Below are 15543 nucleotides of genomic sequence, written 5' to 3'. Positions count from 1 at the left end.
AGTCTTACAATGTAATCCTATTTTTTGGTTTTATTTATTCTTATTTGCAAAAAGTTTTAAAATCCGTTTTGCAGATACATATAAATATTGAACAATGTGGATTTAGTATGTAATGTTCTGTCCATGTTTCTAAGACAAATGTCAATTAAAATGAGACATACCATACTGTGACAAGCCCTGGCTTGAGGATCCAGCACCAACATCCAGATCTGTAATATATTAAATGAGGATTGGATATCATTAATACAAATCATGCCATGTTTAAAATCTTTACATTATTAGCAAATCAATTAAAAACTATTAATCCTTTGGTAGTCCCATGAGTTAATTGTTTCCTCAATTAAATTCATGATAAATATATCCTGTACTCTTATTTTCAATCAGTTGTGTTGTTTACTGTAGCTTAAATTATTTTTTTGTGTTATTTCATTCTCATCAATTGATGGGCATATGTTATAATTTATTTGGATTCTGCTTTTTTCTTTTTTTATTATGTATAATATTGAAAATAAGAATACTGTATTCTTCACATATATAATAATTCACATTTCATTTTGACCAACATGTGTAAAGCAATGCCACTTACAGCAAACCCATGTTAACGTGTTTGCACAATTCCATTTTCGCGATCATTGCGCAATGATTCCAAGCGGAATTACGCATCCGTCATTTGACCAACATGTATAAAGCAATGCCACTTACAGCAAACCCATGTTAACGTGTATGCGCAATTCCATTTTCGCTCTGTGACGCATATTCTGTAGAGCGCAAGAAACATCATTCCTATTTCATGTGTCACTAATCTAAAATCAGATATCTAAACATCATATGTAGTGTATGTTGTGAGATCTGTATAGGTTAAGTATCTGACTATATACACATTTTTAAAAAACAAAAACAAATATTAAGATATTATATGAAGTTGGATAGTTACCTGGTTCAGATTCTCCATCAGCTCCTCCCAGGCCACCGGACGGAGAAGCAGCTGCCCTGGCCCCCGCGTCAGGACTTTCAGATCCCGCAGCTGGGAGGGAAGAAGAGGAGGCCGAGGATGGCGAGGATCTAAATCTTTTGGGGACCCGGAGATTGAGGAGCTCGCATAAAGTCACCTCATAAGGGAGTAGGTATAGTTTCCGCGGGGCCTTTCTTTGGCCCCCTCTTTTACGGGCTTGTACCCAGTCCCTTATGAGGTTGACTTTTTTTGTTAAGCGCAACCTCATATCTCCGAATCTCCTCATGATTTGATCCTGGCTCCTCTGGACGTTACACACCAATTGAACCACATTGGTGATAGACTCCCAGAGGGCCTTCTTAACAGGCGCATCTGTCGACCTCCTCTTGTTCCCAAACAGCTGGGGATAAAAGTCCTTGACGGCGTGGACCAGTGCAGCGCTCTCCTGCTTGGTGAACCTGGGAGGTGACATGCCTGCTGGGTTGTAGAATATATATTTTTAAAAATAATATATACTGCCTGCAGGCATTAGAGAACTGACAAAGATGGCAACGTGTAATGGACTTTTATATGGTGAAGTAAACATGAGATGCACCATGGGACAAGTTATCTGTACATCTGATTGGATAAAGGTTTGAAATATTGTTAGAATGTCTGTGAGATCATCCTGACTCAAGTTGTGTTTGTGTGATGAACTCTGATTGGCCGTTCCTTAATGTTTCATATCTTAGTAACTTCCTTACACATACCTCCTGGTGGTGCTGTTACTTCATTTTTCATGTAGACTTATTTGTAACTCATGGGTCTGTCATGCGGATATGTGTGACGCAGATTTAATATCCTTGATCCGTTAAATATTAATGTTTAAATTCTCTTTAAAATCTAATACTGTCACATTATTAAATGTTGTATACATTTTTCGGTTTAATTACGGTCTGTTTCTTTAATACAAATACACATTTAATATTGCATGTCTTTATTGTTCATAAAATCAATTTGTTGACTTATTGTGAAGTATTGATATTGCTCTATTAAATGTATTTCATAATGCACATTGATTGTGTGCTATTGCGTGACATTAGACTCTAATGTTTAAAGATGCAAATCTGGTGTTTCAAGATCCGTTTCCCACGCAATATTTCTGAATGTTCAAATTCAGGTTATAATGTCAGTAACTTGGATAATCTGTTTATAAATGTTAAACTACAGGTTTGTTTGTTATTAGTAAATAAACCTCGAGCTTGTATTTGTCTGAACTGCTCATATATGTTATTGTGCAATGGCGTCTTTATTTTTAAATAGACATTACAAACAAACAATTGTATCAAATGATCTGTAGAGATAGAAAATTGTTTAGACTTTAAAATGTAAATCAATTTATCTTAGTATTTAGATATCCTCAACAGAAGAAATTTAAATGCACATGGTTGAGCCAATCACATAAGGCATCTCTGTGCATCCACCAATCTTCATCTACTGAGCCTATCTCGATATGCTTTTCAAGCAAAGTATGTCAAGATAAGAAGAGAAGTAAATACACTCTTTAAATCTCTTAAAGGGACACTGTCCAAACAAATTTAGCGTTCGTGATTCAGATTGAGCATGAAATGTTAAGCAACTTTATAATTTAATCAGATTCTCAAATGTTAAGAATTATCTTGTTATCTTTCTTTGCAAATCAATAATGATATTTTAGATTACGGACAATTGTTGCAAAAAACCTGGGTTGTCCTTGATGATTGTTGGATAAATTAATCCAACCAAAAAAAACCAAGCTCTGTCCAGAGTACTGAAGCAAATAAATTATCTATTTAATGCCTTATTTTTAAAGTAATGATAGCAACATCACGAGGAACATTCATAATATGAGACAATTTTTAAAGTTGCTTAAAATAGAATACTCATTCAGAATGTATAAATCATTAATTTTTTAACTGTCTCCCTTTAAGTATATTTTTAGTTCATGTCCCTTTAAAGAGACATTTCACAATAATGCTTGAAAATTCAGAAACCTAGGCACCTTCCTTTTGCTAAATTAGTATAACATATGAGTAAAGCATATTTAGCATGTTGTTTTACACACTGACTGAAATATATATTGTAAAGGATGTATTTCGCAGTCTTCAGCTTAGAGGGACATTAAGCTATATGTTATGTATGCATTTTGGATAAGATTATAATATTTGAACAAATTAATATGTTTTGGTATTCAATCATTAGATTGTAATTATATATATTCTTGGATTAAATACATATCTACATAGGCTATTTTGATGCTGATTGTTGGTTGCACATAGATGCCTTATGTAATTGACTAAGATATGTGCATTGATGTATATTTTTCGAAGTATATTTAAAGACTGAATGTAATTCTATAGTACTTTCTAAATATGTTTAAATTCTTTTATGAATTTTTTAAAAATCAATACACAATATACTTTGTGAATGTCCCTTTAAGGACCAAAACATTTGGAATGTTGATTTAACATTGTCAAAATAAACTAAAGGGGAATGAAAATTATATATAGATATGTGATGTCTAACCCAAGAGGTAAGATTTTAAAAACTACATAATATTAATAACTATAGTTAAATGTCCCTTTAAATGACTCCACTAGAAAATAAAATCTATTAACCTGGCATCCAATAACTAGCTTGTGAAAAATATGAAGTTAAATGACCTACCATTTATAAATGTAAAAATTAAAAAATTTAAGAAAATAATGTTTTGAGATACCTAAGGAAGATACAAGATCTTATAAAATTAATTTTACATTCAACAACACTGTCACTTTAATGTAATTGAACCACTTCCCCTTCTTAAAAGTGAAACAAAATAATTTATTTCAAATTTTGACTACATATCCGAAATTATTTTAACATCTAAGAATTTCAAAAGAAAAGCATCGATGGATCTCACTCCCCAATTAATTTAAAAAAGATAGTTTAATCTAATATTCTCTGAATCAGTGGATTTTCTAAAATTAATGCATTATTTGATCTTATGCATGTGCTTGTCAAATAGACAACTACCAGTCATGGGAGTCAAATTTTTTTTTATTGACAGATTATATGGATATTTATTATAATCTGTTCAAAATAGTGTATTTAATAATAAAATGTTGATTATTACCATTTAAAAAATAAAAAGTTTCTGAAACAAAAACAAAAAAATATTCCTGGAAGTCATCAGATGACAATCTGAAATTAATTTTTTTTTTTTAACAAAGTTAATACACACGTTGTCAAATATTCATAAAATACATTTACAATCATCTTGTGTCTATGCTCTAACTTTGTTCAACATTTTATCAAGATATTTATTAATTAAATTTAAAAATAAATAAAATAAACATACACCATTATATTGTGTACTAAAAATTAAATTTAAATATCTGAATTTCTAATTATACATAATAATGTATATCACATTTCAATAATATATATGTATGCTGAACATAAATGTAATATTTCATGTCCATTCAAATACCTCTATATCAACTATAATATGTATTCCTTTTTCTGATTGTGATCCCTAAATATCTAATTATGAACTAAATATGACTAATGTATGTAAGCTACTAATATTCGACATTCTTCCTGTGATTCTTAACTAGCATGCATTGGTACACCAAACTGGATAATGCATGGTCTTTGAAAGTCAATTCAGGGGTAAACAGTTGATCTTCAATAGGTGTCTTATTCATCAGTTCATAAAATAGAGGACTGAAATACCATCTAAAAAAGTAAAATCATCTAAGTGTCTGATTGTGATCCCTAAATATCTAATTATGAACTAAATATGACTAATGTATGTAAGCTACTAATATTCGACATTCTTCCTGTGATTCTTAACTAGCATGCATTGGTACACCAACCTGGATAATGCATGGTCTTTGAAAGTCAATTCAGGGGTAAACAGTTAATCTTCAATAGGTGTCTTATTCATCAGTTCATAAAATAGAGGACTGAAATACCATCTAAAAAAGTAAAATCATCTAAGTGTCTGATTGTAATCCCTAAATATCTAATTATGAACTAAATATGACTAATGTATGTAAGCTACTAATATTCAACATTCTTCCTGTGATTCTTAACTAGCATGCATTGGTACACCAACCTGGATAATGCATGGTCTTTGAAAGTCAATTCAGGGGTAAACAGTTGATCTTCAATAGGTGCCTTATTCATCATTTCAAAAATAGAGGACTGTGAAATACCATCTAAAAATTAGAAAATAATCTAAGTGTCTCCAATAGGATGCCTCCACAGCCTTATTCTATCAAATAGTTGGCACTTACCATGTGAACATGTCTTTGTATGTTTTTCAAGGTCAGCAGATTGGAAAGATAATGCCAGACATGATCCCATTGGTATACTTCAATTTCAATCTTGGCTTTTTCCACTGTCAGTCTGGGCAATCTTCACTGTCAGGCTTCTAATTCTTCCCTTTCAGTCTTTAGATTAAGTCAGCTCCCTAATGGCAGAAAAAGTTTAATAAAAATTACTACAAGTGTGTGAATCAGTTCTGTACCCCTCTACCACCCCCCATTTCAGAATAAATTTCTGTCACTAGCTTACTAAGCGTGTGTAGCATCTTGTGTTATTTTCTATCAAGTGTGAAGATGAGTCATATTGAGCAGAACGAACCTCTAATGTGTGACATTGAACCGTAGTCATGCTAGAGGATCCCTTTCTGAGTATGTACATTTTAAGTAATGTGTAAACTAAATACTAGTTTTGAAAATGTATGCCATATGATGTATTTGTGTACAATTCATGCCAGCAACAGTCCATACATTTATACTTACCAGCTGATGTCCTCTTTAAAAACCAGGTGGCAAAGACTCGCTACAGGACCCAATGACCAGAGCATCACCTATATTAATAAATTAAACACATTTTTAGCATTTGATGAACAATCCTAACCTGTTTGCACAATTCTCTACTTGTCATTTCCCTAGAGTTCACATCTATTGACAATACTCCAGTCTAACTTCTATTATTTACCGTCTAAAGTGGCGGTTGATGATGTCTGCTCTGACATTGAGCCCCTCGTCCCGGAATGGCCCCTCTAGAACAGGATCATCCTCCTCATCTCTGAGGAGGTTTCGTTGCGCCTGGACGCCCTGCAGCATCCCAGCCCGCTGTGCAATATTATGCAGGACACTACAGGCTACAACGATCTTAGCCACCTTCTTTGGGTTGTACTGGAGGGCTCCTCCCGACCGGTCAAGGCACCTGAACCTCATCTTCAGGAGCCCGAACATTCGTTCAACCACCGCCCTGGTTCTCTAATGAGCCCTATTGTAGCGCTCCTCAGACACATCAGTCGGGCTACGCAAGGGGGTAATAAGCCAAGGCCGGCTCATGTACCCAGAATCACCTATAAATTATGAACAGAACATAATTCAAACTGAATCCTCAAAATATTATTTTGATTCCAATAAAAGTTTTTGTACACGATAATCCACTAACAAATGTTTATTTTTGAAAAGAATAATCTAGTTCAATCTTATTCTCTATCTTCCCATTTCAGCTAAGACATGCTACATATGCGTATTTCTCCTAAACCAAACCTTGTGTAAAATGCAAACTAAATGGTTACATTGCATTCTCTATCTGAGCATTTAAGGTATGACATGCTACATATCTGCATTGAACTAAAAGTAGACATTAGCGGAAAGAGACAATGACATGGTTAAATTGCATTAGCTAATATCTTCCCATTTCAGCTAAGACATGCTACATATGCGTATTTCTCCTAAACCAAACCTTGTTTAAAATGCAAACTAAATGGTTACATTTCATTCTCTATCTGAGCATTTAAGGCAAGACATGCTACATATCTGCATTGAACTAAAAGTAGACATTAGCGGAAAGAGACAATGACATGGTTAAATTGCATTAGGTAATATCTTCCCATTTCAGCTAAGACATGCTACATATGCGTATTTCTCCTAAACCAAAACTTGTGTAAAATGCAAAAAAATGGTTACATTGCATTCTCTATCTGAGCATTTAAGGTAAGACATGCAACATATCTGCATTGAACTAAAAGTAGACATTAGCGGAAAGAGACAATGACATGGTTAAATTGCATTAGCTAATATCTTCCCATTTCAGCTAAGACATGCTACATATGCGTATTTCTCCTAAACCAAACCTTGTGTAAAATGCAAACTAAATGGTTACATTGCATGCTCTATCTGAGCATTTAAGGTAAGACATGCTACATATCTGCATTGAACTAAAATTAGACATTAGCGGAAAGAGACAATGACATGGTTAAATTGCATTAGCTAATATCTTCCCATTTCAGCTAAGACATGCTACATATGCGTATTTCTCCTAAACCAAAACTTGTGTAAAATGCAAACTAAATGGTTACATTGCATTCTCTGAGCATTTAAGGTAAGACATGCTACATATCTGCATTCAACTAAAAGTAGACATTAGCGGAAAAATAAAATTAATGGTTAAATTGCATCCTATAGCTGAACATTACGCTAACATTTTAAAACTACAGTGGCAATTGTCAAACTAATTAACCATGTTGTGCACAAATACTCACCAACGAGATAACCAGGGGGCATTTGTCTTTCCTCAAACGGTCTCCACAGGGACGACAGAGAGAGGATGCGAGCATCATGACTAGGCCCTCCAAAATTCGCACACACATGCATAATCCTCATCCGTGCGTCACAAACATACTGCACGTTGAGGCTATGAAAATGTTTTCGATTTCTGAAGGGCAAGTCATCAATTGGAGCACGCAGCGCAATGTGGGTACAATCTATGGCTCCCAAGACATTGGGCAATTGAGCAATATCAAAGAATTCCCGCTTCAGGCGCCTCCAATCACCATCATTCTGTGGGAATCCTATGTATTGCTTACTGATACGTACCATGGCGTCCAGAAAGTTATCAAACACCACAGAGAATGTACCTTGAGCCAGGCCATGCATGTACATTTCTCCGGATTGAAAACTCCCGGAGGCCAGGACGTATAGACAACTTAGCATCTTACTCATGGCGGGAACAGCAGTCCTTATTCTTACGTGGCTCCAAATGAGGTTTAAGAAGATCGTAAAGGCCAATGAGCTGTTCGCGATTGAGCCGATACTTATCATAAACCTCAAAGTCGCTCATGTTTTCCAAGGTGGGTCTCACCCTGTAGACACGAGGACCGCGAACCAGATGACCCCTTCTTCTCAGTCTGAGCCGCCGAGGCTGCCTGATTCGATCAACAGCTAGTTCGCCAATAGCAGCACCAGCAGTGTCTACCATGTCATCATCATCCATCTTTCAAAACAGCGTAACAAGGTATGCACTTGATCTGATGTGGATCACAAGTGATGCTTTGGCCATGTTGTTTGGTGGATTTATAGTACAATTAGTCCAATGGTAGTGAGTTTGTAATGATTGCTGATTGGATTCACTTGTTTGTATGTGAGCGGCGCGAATGCTTTCACAGTGGGCGTTTTTTTGTTGTTTGCTGAAATGTTGTTTTCCCCCAATGAATCTCAATGTGAAAGTGTCAAATATCACACATACAGTGCATGTTTGTAATGTTTGATCATATGCGTAATCAATATTTCTTAAACGCGATCTTATAGTAACAAGCACACGTCCAGGCTAACATGAATGAAAGTGCATAGTTGTGTATAATGTGCATCGAATGTGATCTATCAATGTTGCTGCAATATTGTTTGTAAACGATAAAGTAACATCTGCCATCTGTAGTATTGTATATATAAGTGATTGCCGAGCTGTCAATATTGTACTCGTCCATTTAAAATCGCACTAATACTGAAGAACTTCCGGCTGTCATCTGTAGTATTGTATATATAAGTGATTGTCGAGCTGTCAATATTGTATGCCTCCCATTCAAATCGCACTAATACTGAAGAACTTCCATCTGCCATCTGTAGTATTGTATATATAATTGATTGCCAAGCTGTCAATATTGTATGCGTCCCTTTAAAATCGCAATAATAATTCAGAACTTCCCGTCTGCCATCTGTAGTATTGTATATATAAGTGATTGCCGAGCTGTCAATATTGTATGCGTCCCATTCAAATCGCACTAATACTGAATAACTTCCGGCTGTCATCTGTAGTATTGTATATATAAGTGATTGTCGAGCTGTCAATATTGTATGCGTCCCTTTAAAATCGCAATAATAATTCAGAACTTCCCGTCTGCCATCTGTAGTATTGTATATATAAGTGATTGCCGAGCTGTCAATATTGTATGCGTCCCATTCAAATCGCACTAATACTGAATAACTTCCGGCTGTCATCTGTAGTATTGTATATATAAGTGATTGCCGAGCTGTCAATATTGTATGCGTCCCTTTAAAATCGCAATAATAATTCAGAACTTCCCGTCTGCCATCTGTAGTATTGTATATATAAGTGATTGCCGAGCTGTCAATATTGTATGCGTCCCTTTCAAATCGCACTAATACTGTAGAACTTCCCGTCTGCCATCTGTAGTATTGTATATATAAGTGATTGTCGAGATGTCAATATTGTATGCGTCCCATTCAAATGGCACTAATACTGAATAACTTCCGGCTGTCATCTGTAGTATTATATATATAAGTGATTTGCGATCTGACAATATTTATTAATTGTCCCATTCAAATCTCCCTAATAATGCTGTTCCAAACTGTTATTTACGTATATGTTGTATTGTAGTATTGAGTGTTAAAGTTCAGAAAGGGGCGGTACAGTCGTGAATCTGTGATGTGTATGGTTGAATCTTCTAATGACGTCATCATATTATTACCCTGCCTATGTAGTTCAGAAATCCTCATTGTGTTGTTGTATTGTGCTACATTGTTATTGTGTGCGGAATAAAATCTAAATGTGTGCTTTGTGTTTGCGTGATGGGTGATGCGTGTTATGTACATGTACGTATATATTGTGATTGTGTCCCACATATGCTGACTTCTATATAGCGGTCTGGCATTGTTGTTCCTTCCCATAAAGTGACATCTGTAATCTGGTGTAATGATGTTCTTCTTGTACGTAATTCCTAATGGTTTATTGTGATGGAATCATGATGTTAAAAGTACATTAAAATCCATATGTTCTGTTTTGTGATTCCTATAGAGAATGTAATGTGTTTTTCCCCCATCATTTGAATGCACATGTATGAGTGAATGGTAAAAGTAATGTATGTGCATCCATGACTGATCATGTGTTAAGCCTATGTAGATATGCTGTTGCTGCAAGCATATGAGTTGAATAAATGAAATGCAATAATAAAGGTAAATGAGAGGTGTTTCCCATTGTGTACTGTTTGTGAATCCTGAAAAGTTTTAATTATTTGTGTGTCCGTTTAAATGTAATATTTTGAAATAAAAAGTTTGTTACTAGTGATGTTGATTTGTAGTTGATGTAATATAAAAGTCTGAAACAATTTAATGGTGTTGTGAATATTCAATAAGTACAATCCATAAGTCCACCATAGGGAAATAGTCATTTCTTGATCTATTTATCATAGCTGGGTCTAACGCAGAAAAGCATGTATTTTCTAGCGCTGGTATTTGGAGTTTTTAGGTCTACGCTATTTGCGTGCGTTAGGGAAATCTGTCTTTCGCGTGCACCTGCACGTCTTCCCCATAGAAGTCAATGGAGGCTCTAAAATTTGGTAAAGTTTTTTTTCAAAGACTGGTTTTCCTCGTAAAGTGAGTGACGTCATGAGCTTGTGTGAAAAAGTAACTAAATCGTGTTCATTTTGTAATAAATAACTTTTTTTTGCATGTCATGTGGTGTATATTGTTTGTATGCATCGATGAGTGTATATTTGTGATAATCTTATTAGTTAGATGTAGGTAAATGAGGGTCTTTTCCCGTGTCTCAATGTAAGTCAATGGGAAAATGGATTTGTGTTGTTTTTTTTCTAACACCCGAGATCTCGCAACTTTGATCCTTTGTATTTTGATGACTAATTATTAAATATGAAAAATAGATATAGTGTAGTGTTTGTATGAGTGTAAGTGTACTTTGTGTAATATTTGTTTTGTGATTCGTGGATGTTTATTTTGACGGTATATGTTTACTACTGGGTTTGAGCTGTCGGTAGAGATTTGTGCGTTGGGTGATTTTGGAGTGTCGGTAAATGAACTCTAAATACCGGAGTCCGTAAGAAAGGGAGGCTCCTAACGTTGGTTTTCACGGCTAACGCCAAACTCCAAATCTAGGCCATAGAAGCCTCATGTGATTGACTCACCCATGTGCATTGCTTTTTCTTCAAATAAGGATATCTAAAAAATGAAGCAAAATAAATAATAGAAGTAAATTGTAATGTTGCTTAATTTTGTATGTTCTATCTGAATCACAAAATATTTTGAGTTTAGTGGCCCTTTAAGCCCTGCCTAGATTTTTGACATCCAGGGTCACTAACTATGTCTTTGGAATATGAAGCAGGGCACTCAAATTAAACTTTTTTTGCTTAAAAAATATGTATGTGCCAAAACTAATATAAAATAAAGTGTATTTTAATTGCATCATTATTAAAAAAAAAAAAAACTATACACAGAGGAGGCAGATTTATTTTAGATAGATGAAGCGTGTGACTTTATTAAGTAGTGTGGGTGCCAACAATATGAATGGAATAAGCTATTAGCATTCAAAAAGAGGCACACAGACACAATTGCATTATTAGAAGTGCATTGCACATAGACTAATGCTGTGCTAGTCTTACTGAATCCCTGTACTAGAGATATAAATTATTTCCATGCTTATTTACAAACGTAGTGTGATTTAATATAAAGATGATTCATTATGAAGACTCAGTCCTAAGGTAAATATTTTCCCCCACCCCAATCAAAGTACTTACCCTTAAGGTCTGTCAGAAAAAAACAACTACATTAATGGAACTGTATGGCTTGTGACATATTTCAGGATTTATTTTTACAGACACAAGCTTTGCTGTTAATCACTTACAGCTAGGTGCTGAACATTCAATCCCTGGGCTTTTTAATATGTCTCTTCATTCTCAAGACTCATTCCTAAGGTGTTTAAATATTTAAAATAGCTCTTTCCTGCTAAAAGTACTTATCCACGAAGAGACGTGAAAATCTAAATTTAACTGTCATGCTTCAAACAGAGCCTGTGATTTTAGGAGACATTTTATTTTTAAACATCTTTCCATTTTACTTTTAGCATCAAATTTGCTTTGTTCTCTTGGTATTCTTTGTTGAAAGCTAAAGCTAGGTAGGCTCATATGCCAATTTCTAAGCCCTTGAAGGCCGCCTCTTATCTCAGTGCATGTTAACAGTTTTTCACAGCTAGCTCATGGGTGTCATATAGATAACATTATGCCAACTTCCATGGAGTTATTTATGAGTCAGTACTTATTGGCTAAAATGCAAGTCTGTTAAAAGAACTGAGATAAAAAAGCAGACAAAGTAATCACAGAGGTAAAACTATACTAATATAACAGTGTTGGTTATACAAAACTGGGGAATGGGTAAATGGATTAGCTTTCTTTTTAAACAATAACAATTCTGGAGTAGACTGTCCCTTTAAGTATTGGCTATAGAAAAGCTGTGTAAACATAGCCAGCAGAATAAATGATACTCCCAGTGGGGGTTAGGAGAGATAAGTATTAAAATTGTATTTTGTCTAACTATTGGGCTTTGGTATACAGACAGTTATAATATAAAGCAGCATGTGTCTATACAGAAAGTGATAAAATAAAGATATCCTAATTGGTAGTGGTTTGAAAGAACAAAAAATGCTATTTCAGATATAAAACCCCCCTAAAAACTATAATTTTAAAATACATTTTATACTGGAACTGGTGCAGCAAGTCATTGCAAACTCAATAACGGGATATTCTAGGCACAACTGGAATGCACATGGATGCGTTTCACTTGCCAAGAGAGTCTAAGGTGTTTGTACCATCTGGTAATTTTTTTTTTTTTTAAAACATAATTTTTATTTATTAAGACAAAAAAAAAAGAATTAGCAGTATACAAAATAAAAAGGGATACATCTCAGTGGAGATCATATTTTAAACACATAATTAAACATTGTTCAGATCAGAGAGAGAAAAATTTTAAACAATAACGTCTAAACAAAAAAAAAAGAAAAATCTTGTCTGCTATCCTTCGTCTTAATATTTATATAGGTAAGTTTGTCTCAAAAAATGAGAGCGGGAGAAAAGAAAAACAGAAAAAAAAACTTTTCTCCTTGATGAAATATTACCCCCTTTTGTAGATTCCCCTTCCTTTAGCCAAAGGAATGGGGCATTAGCAAGTGACACGGTGGATAATAAACCTAATACAAAACCGGACATAACAAAATAAAACAAAACGAAAAAAAAAAAAAAAAAGCGAAAAGGGAAGGGAGAGAAAGAAAAAGGATTTTACCTCCTGTATCTACTCAAGCACCCCAACATCACCCCATCTTCGTATCCGGCTAAGTTTAATACCAATCTGCAGGAAAAACATTAGATAATAATAAAGATTCGAAATATTCGGTCCTACGAAAAGTATAAGTAAGAGAGAATTGTATATTCAATGGGTAGTTTAAAATAACTTTCAACCATTTTAAAAAAAAAGCTTTCGTTTTTTTCCTATTTAGTGGAGATATAGTTAGTTGTTCAAAAACTATCTGAGAGTAAATATGATTTATAAAACATGGAAATGAAGGTGCCTGCTTACTTTTCCATTCTTTTAATATCAGGTTACGGCCTAATGCAATTACTGTATTAATAAAATTAATATTTGTTTGCTTGATATCTACTGTTAGAAAGAAAAAGATGTCTCTGGATGTCAGTTTAATTTTATTCTCTAGATTTTTATTTATCCAGAATTCTACCTTTCTCCAGAAATGAGCAATTTTCAGACACAGCCAGAAGCAGTGTATTAAATCTGCTTTTATATTGTTACATTTTGGACAATTATCGTTAGAGTGGGTATTCCATTTAGAAACTCTCCAAGGAGTCAGATAAACGTTATTGAGCAACTTTAGATGGGACTCCTTCCAAGATGTAGGAAAAGTAGCAGTTTTAGCCCATTTAAAGGATGAAATTACTACTTCTGACGAAATATCCCCATAGTAGATATTCAACTTCTCTATCAAATTGTTAATTAATAATTGACCTTGTTTCGCAAGCATAATTTTATATAGTAATGCTATACTATGATTACCAGTTTTATAGCTTACTATATAAGATTTAATTTGCGCCCATCCGCTAGAATTTACGTTAGATTTTTTTAGTTCCCATCACAAAATGTCTCATCTGAAGATATGCATAAAAATTCTTATTGGGTAATTTAAATTCCCTGGCAATATCTGAAAAGGGTCTCATTTGCAATGAAGAGTTTAAACATTGATGAACATGAGTCAAGCCCTGTTGTGACCATTTGTTGTAAACCTCGTAAGATAAGCCCGGTATAAATTGAGGGTTGCCTTGAATTAAAAGATATGGGGTTAGTTAAAAATTAATATCTAACATTATACTTAAATTTTGCCATGCTTCAATCGAGTTACATATCATCTTCATATTTTTAATATTATTAGGAAGATGGATTATCGGGCAATGAAGCAGTGCAGAAAGTGAATAAGGGACACACATTTCCTTTTCTAAGGAAAAAGGTGTAAGATAATTGGCTTCCGTTATCCAATCGACAGCAAAACGAGCTAAATTTGCGATATTATATTTTTTAATATCTGGAAAAGATAAGTCCCCGTCTTCGGGTCTGAGAGTTAATTTTGAGATAGATAATAAGTGTCTCTTATTATTCCAAATAAAGTTAGCACAGTCCTTATTACATCTCTTAATATCTTGATTCAGAATAGGTAAAGCGATGTTTTGCATAATATACATTAACTGTGGAAATAAAATAGTGTTGATGATCATTACCTTCGCGGAGAGAGAAATAGGGAATACCCTCCATTGTTTCAATTTTTCTGTAGCTTTTCTAAAAAATAAAAGATAATTTAATATATACCATTGGTTTGGATCAGCATGGATATTAATCCCTAAATACTGAATACTAGAAGATTCCTGAAAGGAGTGTTTCTGTATACTTTTTTTACTTTTATGTATCCAAAGTATTTCGGATTTATTAACATTAATTTTATATCCCGAAAAGGTACTAAATATTCCAATACAATTCAGGGCCTTAGGTATGCTTTCCTTAGAATTTTTAATAAACAATAGAAGATCATCTGCATAGAGAGATAATACTAATTTTTGCTCTCCTAACTTGATGCCCTGTATTTCTTCGCGTAGATAGATTGCCAAAGGCTCTATTGATACATTGATTAGTAATGGAGAAAGAGGGCACTCTATGAAGAGTAAAATAAGGAGTCTGACTACCATTTTTTTAATATGGAGGATCTTGGCTGATCGTATAAGTTCTTTATAAATTGCAAGAAATGGCCAGAAAACCCAAATTTAGTCAAAGCAGAAAATAAATTATCCCAAACCACGGCATCAAAGGCCTTTTCAGCGTCAATTGTTATTAATGTGAAATCTAAATTGTTTAGCTTTTTTGTATGTAATTTATTCTAGAGATGTTCTAATAACAGTAGTACCTTCCGAGTATTTTTAGTCGCTG

The 15543-nt window shown here is 34.1% G+C and overlaps 1 long non-coding RNA gene across 1 annotated transcript in view; it reads right to left on the bottom strand.

Moving 5' to 3' along the window:
• Positions 1–14903, bottom strand: part of LOC128659288 (uncharacterized) — a 152478-nt gene extending 137575 nt beyond the window's left edge. Inside the window, exons 1-2 of the long non-coding RNA XR_008402328.1 lie at positions 14844–14903; positions 13345–13410 (exon numbers count right to left, since the gene is read on the bottom strand). This is a non-coding gene — a long non-coding RNA (uncharacterized LOC128659288). The remainder of the gene's footprint in view (positions 1–13344; positions 13411–14843) is intronic.
• Positions 14904–15543: the final 640 nt, after the last annotated feature.

This window comes from Bombina bombina, chromosome 5, assembly GCF_027579735.1.
Source record: "Bombina bombina isolate aBomBom1 chromosome 5, aBomBom1.pri, whole genome shotgun sequence".
Lineage (NCBI taxonomy): Eukaryota > Metazoa > Chordata > Amphibia > Anura > Bombinatoridae > Bombina > Bombina bombina.
Note: the sequence above shows the minus strand (reverse complement) of the source record. Positions and strands in the feature narration are given on the sequence as shown.